This window comes from Castanea sativa, chromosome 11, assembly GCF_040712315.1.
Source record: "Castanea sativa cultivar Marrone di Chiusa Pesio chromosome 11, ASM4071231v1".
Classification (NCBI taxonomy): domain Eukaryota; kingdom Viridiplantae; phylum Streptophyta; class Magnoliopsida; order Fagales; family Fagaceae; genus Castanea; species Castanea sativa.
The window spans coordinates 625,973-642,893 of NC_134023.1; the positions used below are offsets into that span (position 1 = coordinate 625,973).

At 32.2% G+C, this 16,921-nt stretch overlaps 2 pseudogenes; one reads left to right on the plus strand and one right to left on the minus strand.

Annotated features, from left to right (window-relative positions):
* Positions 1–2,182: 2,182 nt before the first annotated feature.
* Positions 2,183–3,560, minus strand: LOC142615420 (UDP-glucose flavonoid 3-O-glucosyltransferase 6-like; annotated as a pseudogene).
* A 3,552-nt stretch (positions 3,561–7,112) lies between these two features.
* On the plus strand, positions 7,113–16,534 carry LOC142617193 (TMV resistance protein N-like; annotated as a pseudogene).
* The last annotated feature ends 387 nt before the right edge of the window (positions 16,535–16,921 follow it).

Below are 16,921 nucleotides of genomic sequence, written 5' to 3' on the forward strand. Positions count from 1 at the left end.
TCTGTTTTGGCTGGGCTTGGACACTTAAAATTTTATTTTGGCTGGGCTTGGGTATTTTTTTTTTTTTTTTTAATCTTGCATTTTTATATATGTAATATAATGAGTAAGTTTTTATTTTATGAAGTTGTTATTGTTTGGTGAAACTACAATAATATTTTTATATACATCAGGTTCATTGCTCTACACCTGAAAATTATTTTTTATTCTAGTCTTTATAAATATATTGTTTGATTAGAAATGTCTACTATAAAATATGTATATGGAGATGAAAAACTTAAAAAAAAAAATTAATTAATTGAGTCTCAAAAAGGTTTAAGATAATTTTGTTATCAGTATTAAACAAAATACAACACAAAATTTAGATGAAAATGTCACAAATAAGCAAGAAATTTACCAAAAAGAGTTAGAAGATAATAAAATGATACAATTGCAAGATAACAATGATGTTCAATTTTGCAATACAACAAATCTTGATAATGAATTTCAAAAAAATTTAGAACTTAAATAAAAGAAAAAATCTCATTTTAGTTCTCGCCTTAAGCCCCAAAATGTCTAGGGCCGGCTTTGGGAGTATTATCTCTGGCTGGGGCGTGGGGCGAGCCTTGAGGAGTCTTTTTTTTTTTTTTTTTTTTTTTTTTTTTATACAAGATAGAAATTCTACTCTAGTCTAATCTAAGTGTATATGTGTATAAAACTCCTTCCTAGAGACTTGAACTCCGACCTTTACCCTTCACACCCCATAAGCATTAATACTTATAGAGTAACTACCGTATCAAGGGGGAGCGGTGGCTGGGGAGTCTTTTAAAATCTTGCCTTTTTTTTTTTTTTTTTGGGTGGGTGGAGTCTTATCAAATAAGACTTATGTGGCTCTGATTCTCAAAAAAAAAAAAAAGACTTATGTGGCTGTGGATGGAGTCGGACTCGTACATCTGGATGGCCTTGGATTTTTTTTTAAATTTTTTTTTAAATTTTTTTCTTGCGTTTTTATATATACGCTGGTTAAGAACTTGAGATTGCTATATACTTGTTATTGTTCGGTGAAACTAGAGTTACAATAGTAATATTTTTATATACACATCAAGTTCTATTACTTTAAACTTCAAAGTTTTTTTTTTTTTTTTTTTCAGTCATTCTAAATATATTATAGATAGTGTTTATTTAATTTGTAAATATTGTTTTATTAGAAATGTCTATTAACAAATTTGCATTTGAATATGAAAAACTTTAAAAAAAATGAGTCTAAAAAATGATCAATGGATAAATTTTTTATTAGTAAAGCAAAATACAATAAATAAGCAAGAAATTCACCAAAAATAGTTAGAAGATAATGAAACGAGAAGATAACAATGATGTTCAATTTTGTAATACAATAAATCTTGATAATGAACTTCAAAAGAATTTAGAAATAAATGAAAACGTCATAAATGAACAAATTCACCATAATGATGTTCAATTAGAAGGAAATGAAAATAATAATGACATGCCGAATTATATTCCTACGAATATTATCAAAGTAGAAAGACTTTAGACTTAAGAATTGTAATAGCCATGTTAATTTTATGTTTTTAACAATGCTTGCGAATTGTGTCTTATGCACAATTAAAAATATATTCTCTTAAATAAAATAAAATAAACAACTATTCAAAATTTAGACTTTTAAAGTTGATTTAAGTAATTAATACATAAAACTAATAATATTTATGTTTTTTTGAGCTGACATTATTTATTATATTAATCATGCAAAGACACCGTCGTATTACTAATACTAGGCACATGCATAATATTAATATATATGAGCACCTGAACTTTTAATGTAAGAGAGAGAAGTTATGAAGGTTTAAGATTATTGATTTGTTCTAATGTTAAAATTAAAAATGATTTTTTTTTAATTTTTAAAATTTCAGTTCTTAAAAGACAATTGTATGAATTTTTTTACTTTATTTTAATAATAAATTTTTATAATAAATATATAAACAAACTATTAACTTGGAAGCAACAAAAAAGGTAAAAAAGCAATATAAAGTAAAGTTTTGAATTCTGTTTCGCATGTTTTTTTGGATTGGCTATGAGAAATTTGAGAAAGGAATATTCTAGTACTAGTGCACTATTTTAGAATTATGCGCTAAATATATATACATAAAATATATAAATTAATTATTTTAGGAGTATAAAAATAAACTCCTTATACGTATTTGGTGAATTTCTTGCTCCTTATAAAAATAAACTCCTTATACATTTTAATCTCAACAGCTAATCCCAACTCTTTCACCATCTCGAAAGCATTAATTTGTTGTTCAGCATACATTGGCCAAGCGGCAATAGGCACACCAAACCAAAGGCTCTCCAACATAGAATTCCACCCACAATGCGACACAAACCCTCCGATTGCTGAGTGGGCCCAGATTGCCACTTGTGGAGCCCACCCAATAACCTTACCAATACCTTGTGTTCGTTCGATGAACCCTTGTGGCAAAATTTCCTCAAGGTTCGTGTAATCACTTGGACTTGCAATCCCACCACTTGGTGGTGGCTTACGCAGGGACCATAGGAAACGACAGCCGCTATGCTCTAATGCATATGCTATCTCTTTAACTTGGTCTTTTTCAAAACTTCCCATGCTACCAAAGCATTAGAATACCACTGATGATAGAGGCTGATCGTCAAGGCACTTCATGACATCAAAACCATTTTGGGGCTCTTGGGTCTCATGGGTTTCGCCCTTCAGGTTCATTATAGGTCCCACAGGGTAAACTAGTGGTGTATTGGCATTAAAATAGGAGTTTATTGCGAAGGGTTCAAGTTCCATGAATGTATTTATAATAATACCCTTTGTTTCTTTGAATCGCCTTACTTGGTTAATAAAAAAAATGGAGTTATCAAAAAGTCCATAAGGGAAGACCTTAGCTGGGACTTTGTTGACAAAACTTGGCACAACCAGCTCAGTGTTCGAGTCTTTGTAAGCAAAAATGTCCTGGTTGTGTTCATCATGAAGGGTTTGAATATGAAAAATGAGACCAAGAAAATTAGCACCCGAGGTGTAGTATATGTATGTAGGGATACCAAATTCATTAGCCACATCTATCATCGGTGTACAGAACATGTCCAAGACAACTGCAGCTACTCGAGATGTATTAGAGCTTGACTCGACAAGAGTAAGCTTGGAAAGAACATCTTTGAGTCGGGGTTTTTTGCTTTCTATAAATGAAAAGAAATCGAAACAAGCGGTGGGTTCGTCTTCAGAAGGGAGGTCAATGAATTGGATACGATTGCTGATGGAGGAGGAATTAAGTGATTCAATGAAGGCACTAACCTTAGAGTCAGATGGTTGCTTCATTACGAAGACCTTGATCATGAGCCTGTCGTCTCGTTCTGTTAATAGCTTTGCAAGCTCTACCATTGGTATGAGGTGACTAATACTCAGGGATGGAATGAACATCAACTCCATTGTCTGCTTGAACAGATATTTTATCAAAACTTCTTCTCTCTGGCCTTTCTTTCGATTATCGTAGATGCCTATGAAAATGTGCAAAACAATAGAAATACAATGTGCAATTGATGTTTAGTTTGAGCTTTTTAGTATTGGACCAATACTTTTGGAAGGCAAGAATACAATTATTTATTGATATAATGTAGAGAGAGAATAGAAAGAGAAGTGAGGTCATGGCTTTGCTGGCTTTGGCAGTAGGTATATATATTTAATATTTCTAGTCTCTTTTGGACCCAGAAGCAGGAATTAATTAATTAATTAATTCTTAAATATGGATAATTTAATGAAGAGAATTGGGTCATTTTTTAATATTTTTAACTTGTTTGGAAAAGTAAAGGGGCTATTTGGTAGAGTGTTTTAAGCAACAATTTTCAGTATTTAAATAATATTACATATTTTTTTACATATTTTTTTGTCCACATATATTTCTAAAAAATACAACAAAGTTATTAGAACAACTTTCCCACCTTAGAAACTACACCATGACTATTGGTGGCCTACTTGTTCCTTACAACGGGGGCTACATCTTTTGCATTCCCATTTGATCATTGAAATAAAAAGGGTAAAATGTAAAATTGACCTCTAAGTTTCTTCAAATTTCATTTCAACCCTCTAACTTTGCTTTTATTCATTTCAGTCCTCTAACTTTCAAGTTCATTTAATTAAGGATTTTCCATCAACTTTTGTTATATGTTATGGTTAATTTTTCTTCAAATTTTTTAAATTAGAAAAATTTAATTAATAATTGAAAAATATTTTCCAGATTATTTTTTTCAAAAAATTTTAACAAAAGTTAAAGGAAATGTTTTAATTGAATAAATCTAAAACTTAATGATGTTCAATTATAAGGAAATGAAAATAATAATGACATATCACATTATATTTATAAGTGCACAATTTGTACCCGGACCCAAATGAGTGATGGGCTCAGGTTCAAAAAGCCTTATACAATAAAATTTGTAGAGTATGAGTTTGAAACCTAGGTTAGGGATATTAGAAAGTTGATAAACATGCTAGAATGTTGTAGTCTATGCAAGTAATAGATGAATATGACAAAAAACCCTCCTCGGACGTAAGCCGAGGACAATTTGTATAGCATTTATTTTTCTAAGCAAAATATTACAATTTTTAGTTTCCAAAAAAGATCCCCCTCTCCTTTCCTCTCTCGTCTTCTTATATCCTTCTTCTTCTTTCCTGTTTCATCCACGTGTAACATAGATCTTCCTCTTAGATACTTGTCCCATCCACCACATTCTTAAAGTTTTCAAATAATAGCTGGAAGGCTAAATACTACTGTTCAGAGGTCATTTCTCCATTAATGCGGCCAGAGAGGTAGATGCAGGTCCTTTAATGCGGTGGTAGCAGCTTTTTCCTTTGATATTTCTCACACGTTCCTGCTTCTAACGGGTGCTTGGATCACATTTTTACCCAGCAGATTTTCCAGAATTCTGTTTCTAAACCCTTTAGCAAGTCCCATGACCTCTTCTGGGCCTGTCCAAGGAGATACTCCTCCTCGGACAACTCTTCGGTCCCTTGTAGTGCGGACTGGCCTGTGGGCCGAGAAGACTCTGATTGAACAGATTTATACCCACTAACCAGGTCCAAGGCACAAACGTGCATTTAAGCATTTTTTGCCCCCCATAATATTCCTAACAAATATTATCGATTGAAAAAGAAATGTTAGAAGAACTTTTAATTAGTCAATTTGCAGCTCAAAAGCTAAGACAAATATATTTTATATGAAATATATTATAATATAAAAATATTAAATAAATATTAATTTAATTAATACATAAATATAAATAATAAAAAATACCTCATTTTCATTGTGGCCTTAGGTTCCAAAATGTCTAGAGCTAACTCTAATAACCAGTTAGGAGAACATGTAGAGTTGCCTCAACATCACCACTATCAAAGTAGAAAGACTTTAGACTTAAGAATTGTAATAGCCATGTTAATTTTATGTTTTTAACAATGCTTGCGAATTGTGTCTTATTCACAATTAAAAATAGATTCTCATAAAATAAAATAAAATAAAAAACTATTAAAAATAAAGTCAGGCCAAAAAAAGTGCATTCTCCATTAAATTTAAGAAGATAGTTTAACTTTAAAGTATTAAAAGTTTGCAATGCAAAGGGCAAAGAATTTATAATTTAGATTTTTAAAGTTAATTTAAGTAATTAATACTTAAAACTAACAATATTTATGTTTTTTGTTTTTTTGAGCTAACATTATTTATTATATTAATCATGCAAAGATGCCGTTGTATTACTAATACTAGGCACATGCACGATATCAATATATATGAGCACCTGAACTATGCAATTACACTTTTAATGTAAGAGAGAGAAGTTATGAAGGTTTAAGATTATTCATTTGTTCTAATGTTAAAATTAAAAATGATTTTTTTTTAAATTTTAAAAATCTCAGTTCTTAAAAGACAATTGTATGAATTTTTTTACTTTATTTTAATAATTAATTTTTTTAATAAATATATAAACAAACTATTAACTTGGAAGCAACAAAAAAGGTAAAAAAAACAATATAAAGTAAAGTTTTGAATTCTGTTTCGCATGTTTTTTTGGATTGGCTATGAGAAATTTGAGAAAGGAATATTCTAGTATTGGTGCACTATTCCGGAATTGTGCGCTAACTATATATACATAAAATATTTAAATTAATTATTTTAGGAGTATAAGAATAAACTCCTTATACAGTGATATAGTTATGAGATTGGTGATTAAAAAAATTCAAACTTTATATAATTTATTAGTGCAGTTGAAACGAGATTGTTTATTTAAAAAATAATCAAATAAAGAAGATTGTATTACTCAATTGGGTTACCTCCCTCAATAGCTTAAGATTTATTAGTGTTCCTTGTGAAATTGGGAAATTATAGCTCACCGTGATCCTCTTATATCCAACAAGGGCTCAAACTTTTTTTTTGAGTAAATAGTTATACTTATTAGAATACACACAAAAATAATAATATTAGTGTTTGAAACCAGGTTATTAAACAAAAGTACAACTACAAAATGACTTAACCTCTAAAGATATAAATAGTAAATACTAGATATACATGACTAATGTGTTTGTCAGCCCCCTTACCCATGTTTTTTTCTCAGGACAAAATAACAAAAAATATTGCACTTGTAATATATGGGTATTAGGTGAACTTTTTTATTTTTATTTTTTAGAAACAAGGGTATTAGGTGAACTAAACTATGAACTTTCCTGGAAGGCTCTTATTCCATTTCTTTAATTTATTTTTTTGTGCTTTCACATTCAACTTGACCTTCACAGTTTTTGGTGTCTTATTATATTACTTTTCAACTCTTCGTACTCATCTCCTTAGTCCTTACCTTCTTCACTGACCTCACCAGACCATTTTCTTCCCTCTCTCACTTTCTTCCATTCTCACGGTACCCTTTCGGCCTCTCAAGATCTACTCATCGTTTAGTTCTTTGTTTCCTCTTAGGAGCACTGAATTTCTAGAAAGTGGAAGTACTCAAAAAAAGAAAAGAAAAAAAGAGCAGTTGGAAGCTTCTTGTAATATTTCCTAAAGGAGCACTGAAATTTCATCACTTCCAAATTTCATCTCTCATTTGCAAAATTTCAGGTTGGATTCGACGCATTTTCAAAACTACGCAGGTCTGGTTGGGGGTCAAGGTATTTCTTCTTCCCTAATTTATTTGTTTTTTAATCGTTTTTTGGTTCTAAATTTCTAGTTGATTATTATTTGTTTTTTGGTTTTTATAAATTTTGCATGCAGATCTATTTATATATTAGTTTTTCAATTTAATTATATTGTGTATGGTACTTTCTCAACAACATCTATTGTGAATTGATAACACTATAACTTTCTGTGATATATGATTTCTATGATAAATGAACTATATGAAAGTTGTTATAGAAAAATTTGGTTATGAATGAAAAATTATGACTCTATAAAATAAAAAAATCAAATAAAACAGCCTAATAACTTTTAATAATTTTTTGGGTAAATTACAAATTACTTCTTTAAAATTTGGGGTGTTTGAATTTTAGATTTTAAAATTTCAGAATTTAGTTCTTACCATATTGAAATTTGGGAATATTTAGATTTTATATCTAACGATTCAGAATTTGGATTTTATTCTCTAAATTTTAGAGGTGTTTAGATTTTACATCTTAAAATTTCTAGAAAGTAGCACTCAAAAAAAAAAAAGAAAAAAAAAAGAGCATTTGGAAGTTTCTTGTAATATTTCCTAAAAGGAGCACTGAAATTTCATCACTTCCAAATTTCTAGGTCCTCTCTAAATTCTCTCCTTAGACCTCTCTCTCTTCATTTGCAATATTTCAGGTTGGATTCGACGCATTTTCAAAACTACGTAGGTCTGGTTGGGGATCAAGGTATTTCTTCTTCCCTAATTTATTTATTTTTTAATCGTTTTTTGGTTCTAAATTTCTAATTTATTATTATTTGTTTTTTTGGTTTTTATAAATTTTGCATGCAGATCTATTTATATATATATATATATATATATATTAGTTTTTCAATTTAATTATGTTGTGTTTGGTACTTTCTCAACTACATATATTGTGAATTGATAACATTGTGACTTTCTATGATATATGAACCTTTCCATGATATATGAACTATATGAAAGTTGTTATAGAAAAATTATGACTCTATAAAAGAAAAAAATAAAAAATAAAACAGCCTAATAACTTTTAATAATTTTTTGGGTAAATTACAAATTACATCTTTAAAATTTGGGGTGTTTGAATTTTAGATTTTAAAATTTCAGAATTTAGATTTTACCTTATTGAAATTTGGGAATATTTGGATTTTATACCCTAACGTTTCAAAATTTGGATTTTATTCTCTAAATTTTAGGGGTGTTTAGATTTTACCCCTAAAGTTTTAGAATTTAAAATATAAAATTCAAACATCCTTAAAATTTAGGGAGTAAAATCTAAATTCAAAAATATTACGGTATAAGTTCAAATACATCCAACTTTTTAAGGGATGAAATTTAAATTTTGAAAGTTTAAGGTGTAAAATTTAAGCGCTCTAAACTTTAAAGGTTCTATTTACCATTTAACTAAATTTCTTATATAAAACACCCTGCCAAAGTCACACGTAACCAAACCCACGTCTGCACTTTGCTCTTGAAAAGCAAACACCCCCCCCCCCCCTCCCGGGGGCCAAATTATTAAACTGTTCACTAATAAATAATTTTTACAAAGTAGCTTTAGATAAAGCTCTTGACAACAAATAAATATATACACACAGTTGACTTGACTAAGAAATAACCAGACGCAGAACCCATCCCTACCATTTGTTTTTGAATTTGAATGTGAGTTATCAAGAAAACAAACCCAGCCAAGTTCAAAGATTTAATTATTTAGTTTCGGAAAATATAACAAACGGCGAGACCTCAACGGCGTTAATTGAAGGTGTGGCTGGGTTCAACAGCGAGTAGCAGAGTGTGTGAACATTTGGCGGGACTGAGTGTATTTGCTTGACTTTGTGAACCTTCAGTTCAACTGGGCTTTCTCATCTCGTAATTTTTATTTTTATTTTTATTTTTATATAAAAGAAAGGTAAGGTTTAACCAATCTGATGAACGGAGGAAATCAAAATGTTGCATCAATTCTTCTTCCCTAGTTTATTTCTTTTCATTTGTTCAGTATTGATTTTTTTTTTTTGGTATGTAGATCTATATCGTGATTCAATATTTAGCAGTAGAGCATTTTGCAGTGGCTTCAATGGGCATGGAAAACGCCTCGTCATCTTCTACTGTCCAATGGAAATATGATGTCTTCATCAGTTTTAGAGGAGAGGACACCCGCAACAATTTTATGGATTATCTATATAATGCTTTGATAGTGAAAGGCATTAACACTTTTAGAGATGATGAGAAACTTGAGAGAGGAAAACCCATTTCACTAGAGTTGTTGAAAGCGATAGAAGAGTCGAGAGTTATTGTTGTCATTCTCTCAAAAGACTATGCATCTTCACCTTGGTGCTTAGATGAACTTGCAAAAATCATTGCTTGCAAGGAAGACATGGGAATGATAGTTTTGCCTGTTTTTCACTATGTGGAGCCATCTGATGTACGGAAACAAATGGGAACTTTTGCGCAGGCATTTGTTAAACATGAAGAGAAGGAGGGAAAAACAAGGGTGGATAAATGGAGAGATGCTTTGAGTCAAGTGGGCAACCTCGCCGGATGGCATTTAAATAATACCAGGTAATTTATCTAAACTTTTTTTTTTTTTTTTCATTTTGCAATGCCCTAATTTGATTGATTATGATTGTTGTGTGGGTGTGTGATGAGTCTCATATTGAGCATATATTGGTATAAGTGCTGGCCCAATTACCTCATGTGGGCTCAGAGACACTACCCCACAAATTGGGTCCTAACATGGACGTTAGAGATTTAAGTGAGGGAGATTGTGATGCCTCAATTTTTTTGATTGTGGGCGTGTGATGAGTCCCACATCGAGCATATATTGGGTAAATATGGACTTCATTAATAAATGCAAGAAGTCTCAAGTGTGACTATTTCTTTTGAGATATAGTGCAAATGTGACAGATTTATATATAACTATATATGGAAACTTAAGTAGATCTATACATGTTTCATTGTATGCGGATCAATGTACACTTTTTTGTTTCAATCATCGCATATTCTCTTTTTTTCATTGCAGGCCTGAGTCACAAGTTATCCAAGATATCGTGGGTTCGATATCACTCAACTTGAAATATGATGGAGTCCCATATATTACCAAGGACCTAGTAGGGATAAGTTCTCCACTGGTAGAGTTGGAGTCACGTTTAGCTCTAGATTCAAAAGATGTCCTCTTTATAGGGATTTGGGGGATGGGAGGGATGGGTAAAACAACTCTTGCTAGACTTATTTATCATATGGTTTCTAAAAAATTTGAAGCTCGTGGTTTTATTGAGGATGTTAGGAAAAAGTTTGAAAAAAATGGTTGTGTTCCACTACAACAAAAAATTATCAATGAAGTTTTGATGGAAAACATTTCGAAAATTGGAGAGGAGTATGATGGAGTTCTCAAGATCAAGAATAGGTTATGTCGTAAAAGAGTTCTTCTTGTTCTTGATGATGTACATGAAGTGAAACAGTTAAGAATGTTAGCAGGGGAGTGTAATTGGTTTGGTCCGGGTAGTAGAATTATCATAACAACAAGAGATGCGCATGTGCTTAAAGCACATCGAGTAAATGAAATATATGAAGTTAAAGGATTGAATGATGAAGATTCTCGTCAACTTTTTTGCTTGAAAGCTTTTGAAAAAAAGCATGTCCCTGATGGTTATATAGAGTTGTCTAACCGTTTTTTGAATTATGCTAGTGGCCTTCCTTTAGCTCTTGAGGTTTTGGGTTCCTTTTTGTTTGGAAAAAGTACTGTTGAATGGAAAAATGAATTAGAGAGACTCCAAAAATTTCCAGACGAATATATTCTCCGAGTACTTGAAATAAGTTTTAATGGACTCCAAAAACCACAGAAGGAAATATTCTTGTATATTGCATGCTTTTTTAATAATCAGAAGGAAGATTATGTAATAAGAATACTAGATATTCTGGGCCTTTACCCTATTATTGGATTGAAGGAACTCGCTGATAAGTCTCTTTTGAAAATTATGGATAATGATGTAGTGTGGATGCATGATTTACTTGGAGAAATGGGCAGAACATGGTTCGTCAAGAGTGCCTTGATGATCCTGGGAAGCGTAGTAGACTATGGGATTATGAGGACATTAACAAAGTGTTAAAAAAAAATAAGGTAAGAAGTTATTTAGAATTTGAGCTCATTCCCTACCTTCATGTTTTACAAATTTGGAAGTTGAATAGTTATGCTAATAATTATTTTTGCAATTTACCAATTCCTTCTTGATTATTAGGGGACAGAAACACTTAAAGCCATGGATATTGTGAGTACTTGTAATGAACAACAAGATGGACGTTGGAACCCTGGGGCCTTTTTGAAGATGGATAATCTTAAATTTCTTAGAATTGATGGCACTCTCTATGTCCCCACGCACCTTCCTAATGATTTAAGAATTCTTGAATGGATTTCGTATCCTTCAGAATCTTTGCCATCAATTTTCCAGCTAGATGAGCTTGTTCAACTTTGTTTGCAACAAAGCAAAATTCAACAACTTTGGAAAAGAATAAAGGTAAGTGTGTTATTAAGTATCCTCTTAAAACTTTTCTTTAAAATCACAATAAATGTACACCAAGAAGCTAATTATTGTAACAATTTTTTTTTTCTTCTAACAGAATTTTGACAAGTTGAAGTTCATTGACTTGACCGACTCTGTGGACCTGTTTATAACTCCAGACTTCACTGGAGTCCCAAATCTTGAGAAATTAGTTCTTGTAAGGTGTACAAATTTACGTGAGTTTCACCCATCTATTGGAATTCTTAAAAAACTTGTTGAACTTAATTTACAAGATTGTGAAAGACTAATTCGTCTTCCAAGCAAGTTTGGAATGGAGCCTCTTGTGACTTTTGAAATTTCTAATTGCCCAAAACTCAAGACAATTCCAGAACCTGTGGCAAACCCAAAATTCGTACGTGAGCTTTTTGTAGATCGCATTGCTATTGTGAATCTAATTAAAAACTTGCCAGAGACCCTATGGATAATCAAAGGCCTAGAGATACTTGATTTGAGCAAAGTATGTATAGAAGAGCTGCCTTCATCAATTGAACATTTGACTGGCCTTACTTCATTAACTCTAAGATATTGCGAGAATCTTGTGAGCCTTCCTAACACCATTTGTAATTTGAAGTTGCTTAAGTCTCTTGATCTTTTTGGATGCTTAAAATTTCATAACTTGCCAAAGAACATAGGAAATGTAAAAGGTTTGGAGTTGCTTAATTTGTGTTGGACAACCATAGAAGATGTTCCTTCTTCCATTGCCCTCCTAAAAAATCTCAAACATCTATATATCTGTAGATGGAGATCATCTGAATCTTATTCCCTGCCAACAAGTCTTGAGCTGCTAGGTTTAGTATTTCCTTCATTAATTTCATCAAGTCCTGTGAATCTTATAATATCGGGGCTGATGAGCTACAAACGTGGTTCCTGGCAACATCTTCAATTATTATTGCCTTTGTTATCAGGTCTTCAATCTTTAACATATTTGCATCTTAGTGACTGCTCTCTTCTATCAATCCCCAATGACATTGGCTGCTTGTCCTCTTTAGAACACTTAAATCTAAGTGGAAATGATTTTGTTTCCCTTCCTGAAAGCATGTCTCAACTCTCTAATCTTCGAAGACTCCATTTGGAGGGTTGCAAGATGCTTTGGTCATTGGAAAATGTTCCATCAACTATTGAGTCAGTAATTGCAAATGATTGTCCCTCACTGGTGATATTGCCAGAACTACAATTTTATACTTTTAGGTCAGATCACTCCCATTTGAATTTCCAGTGTGTAAACTGCTTCAACTTGGCTAGATATATTGGAAGTAGCGGTAGCATGCTTTAGGTATCTCTCCCTCTCTAAGTTCTAAACATTATTTTCCTTAAAAAAAAAAAATTCTAAACATTAATTATGATCTGTATATTTTAGGGGCAAAGTGGTGAACTACCAGACATCTTTGACATTATTATTCCTAAAGGTCGCTTTTCAAAAAGGTTTGAACATGAATCTGTAAGTCATGAATTGAAGGTACAAGTGCCTTATGGGCGTGATGAATTGATGGGAATTGAGTTGTGCGTTTGTTTTTCAATCGCAAAGGCTTCTAAATATTTTCTACTTAAATGTTGGATTAAAGTCAATGGATTTGAAAGTGCATCACCAATACGCTCTTCTTTTAGGGCAAACTATGGTAGAGTTAGTTCACGTCACCTTTGGCGGCTCTATTTGTCTCATCGCTATTTCGACTCCCAATGGGGAGAAATTTTTTGTCAAATTGATGGGAATGGATCCAATGAAATTGAGATTAGAATAAGTACTTTAAATGATGACTTGGAGGTGGAGAAAGTCGGGATTCATTATGATATTATTAATGATTCAGCCTCCAAAGGTACCCAAAATAAGCGAAGCCATGATGAGGGTGATGGGGCTGGGCCTTTTGGAGAAGGCTATTCAATTGATGAACCACCTCCAAAGAGAAGAAAATTTTGGACTGCGTTGCTTGTAAGTCATCATCGTTCTTCTTTCTATTACAATTTACAAGTCTTGATGTTCTCTTTATTTTGGGGAGGGAATCCAATGAAATGAAAGTGTGGGTTTTAAATTATTTTAGCTTGATAACAAATTTAATTTGTCCTAGGTATATAATAGAGATTTTTTCTTTTTGTATATCCCTTACTCGCATTTTAAAAAATAAAATAAAATCATTGTATTGTGCTAATTGTACCTTAGCATTACCTTTTGGCTTTCATATAGCCAAATTTTTTCTCTTTATTTTTTTTAATCAGGTTGAACTCAAATTTTCCTGTTGTCTTGTTTGTGCACTTTAATGTAATGGAAGGAGGAGATCACACGTCGAAGCAGGGACGAGTTAGGTACGGGCCATATGGCGTCAAGAGTCGAACGGTCAGGCTGGTTTGCCCCTATCACGGACTTCGAAGGGTCAGCTATTTAAATTAGCTGTCAAAATGCCTCTTATTATTGATTAAATCATGTTCCTTTTTTATTTTTCTTTTTTGGTGACCTACAAATGCAATGCTCTTTTAAACTTCTATATACAAATGCATATTGAAATTCTCGTCCTTAGTATTAATATAATTTTTGTTTTGCTTTTTCTTCCATGGTTTGGTGTTTACTGTTCTCAGATTATGGTGTAACCGTTTCTCCTGTACTTAGGGAATTCCCATTTGATGGTTCCTTTTGTTGATTTTGTGGAAAGAGAGATATTATGTCCATAACATTTTTACAACAAATCACAAGGGGTTAGTTGTTATTAGTTTAAATTGGAACCTAACTAAGATTATTTTTTTGCCCTAATATTAACAACCAGTAACAACCTTAAGATTTGTTGTAAAAATGTTGTAGACATATCATTTCTCTTGTGAAAATGACAATGTTAAAGTTGGGTTCACCTGAACTTGAGATCAGTTTTACCCACTACAACAAACTTGTGTTTTTTCAATATTCTTTTATCCACGGTCACTAAAAAATGTTAATAAAAGACTTAATTTTCTACCATTGTACTCTTGTACTCAAATGTTGAGCAAGGCAAAGAAATTCATAAATTTATTTCTACAGCTGGCAAAACTGTTGAAATAAGTGTTATAAAAAATAATTTAAATAGGGAAAAGTTATATCAACCGTGGGATGAATGTGGAAAAAATAAATAAATTATTTTATCAATGATTATAAAGATGTTGAAAATAAAAACATGAAACTTATTTATACTCTACAATAAAATCAAGATTTATACAGACTAGAATTTCTTGGGTACAATAGGATAGCTGTTTTCTTCTCTCTCTTAGCTTACATCTCTCCCTTTATATTTCTCTATCATTTTCTAGGCAACCAAACAGACTTCTCTACTCAATTAATATCTATTCTTTACGGTTTTCGTTTTGATTTCCTCACAAAGATCATTGCCATCAAATTGATTTCACCAAGTTGTTACTATTATTTGACGAATTGTTTATATATTTGATGGATTTGATGAGAGGTTAGGGCTTCTTCATCTGAAACCATCCCTAGTTCCTTGAGCTCTACTATTTCATTTTTTTTCAACCACTACTTCGTCAATTAGGGTTTCCTCCATCATTGCCTAATTTTTTCACATTTTTGTTTCTGTTTATTGCTCATATACTCCAGGTCAAAGCATGCCTTTTTATTTCATTTTTTGAATTTGGTTATTTGATTGATTTACTATTTTTCAATTTTGCATTTGTTGCATATAATTTTGTTTTGAAATTGTGGATAAAGATTGTTTCGTTTTTACTTCATTTCAGTTTAATTTACTGGAAATGGCATTCATTTAATCATTTTATGCTCGTGATTTGTTGAACTGGTAATAATGGTTAATTTGGGAGCGTGGTTATTGATTTAGCTTTCATATTCTAGAGCTATGAAATTTTTTCGTAAAGTGCTTGGTTTCCAGTGCCCAAATCAGCTCTTTTAAAGTGTTTTGCTAGCTATTTTTCTCTCTAATGGATTGGTCTGATGCTGGAATTTGTTTGTTACAAGTTGATTTAAAAAAAATTACATGTGTGGGTTGTATCTAGTGGTGCAGATGTTTTGCTTATTTGGGTTTTGTAAATATCAATCAGTAAGCTTGTTAGATGGGAGAGGCCAGGTCAAGGCAAGCTGAAATTAAACATTGATGGTTCGGCTCAAGGGAATTCTGGTCTTGCTAGCGGTGGGGGCGTTCTTCGTGACGACCAAGGGAACTGGGTGCTTGGATATTCTAGGAAAATTGGGAGAACAACCAGCTTCTTGGCAGTGTGGCGGGCATTAAGGGACGGGCTTCATCTCTGCCTGTCAAAGAACCATCTTGATGTGGAAGTGGAACTTGATGCGGAGATCATTGTGGATGCACTGGCTACCACTCAGCAATCAGACCAGCCAGTATCTCCCCTCATGGATGATTGTAGGATCTTGGCTACTAGATTCAACCACATTCAGTTCAAGCACTGCTACCACCAAGCAAACACGTGCGCTGATGGACTCGCTAGAAAGGGTGTCACGCAGATTGATGATTTTTTCGTCTATGATAACCCCCCTGTGGAGCTAGCAATTAGTCTTTATCATGACTTAAGAGGCTCGTATTCCAGAAGACATTGTACTAATGCTTTGTTGGATTCGTAGTTTAATGAAATTCCTTTTTCTACCAAAAAAAAAAAAACTAACGACATTGGGAGAGTTACTAGAACCACATAGATACATTAAAATATAGGACTGGTTTACTTGTTTAGATATAAAATTATATTATATATTAGGTATATATGCTCATATATTTATTTGGTTTTGGCAATTGGCATTTAGAGTGCAGGACCATTGTCACCTGGTCTGTACGTTTTTTTTTATAACTAAATCAGCATTTCTTTGATTTGTATTTTGAACATATTCTAATTCGCAGTAATGGATCATTCTATTGATAGGTTTGAAGAGCTTGAAAAGAGGAGTGGAAACTTTAACACTTCAGCACTTAAAAAAATGTAAAGGCGAAACAAGAAAAGTAAAGGTGTGTAAGAAATGTGAAAAACTCTTAGAATGGGATGCAAAACCATGGTTGAGTGAATGATAGAATATCCTACACTCCTTAAAGCTTTCTATTATATAAAAGTTTAGGTTTTTTACATATGGTGATGTTCTTCCCAAAAAACGCTTTCCTTTTTCTCACTTTCCTATTCAGACTTCTGCCTTTTCTCTTTATCTTTCTTGCCCTAATTGTTTAGCAACAAGCTACTCTTTTAGTACCTGTGGCATAATCTTGATGAACTTG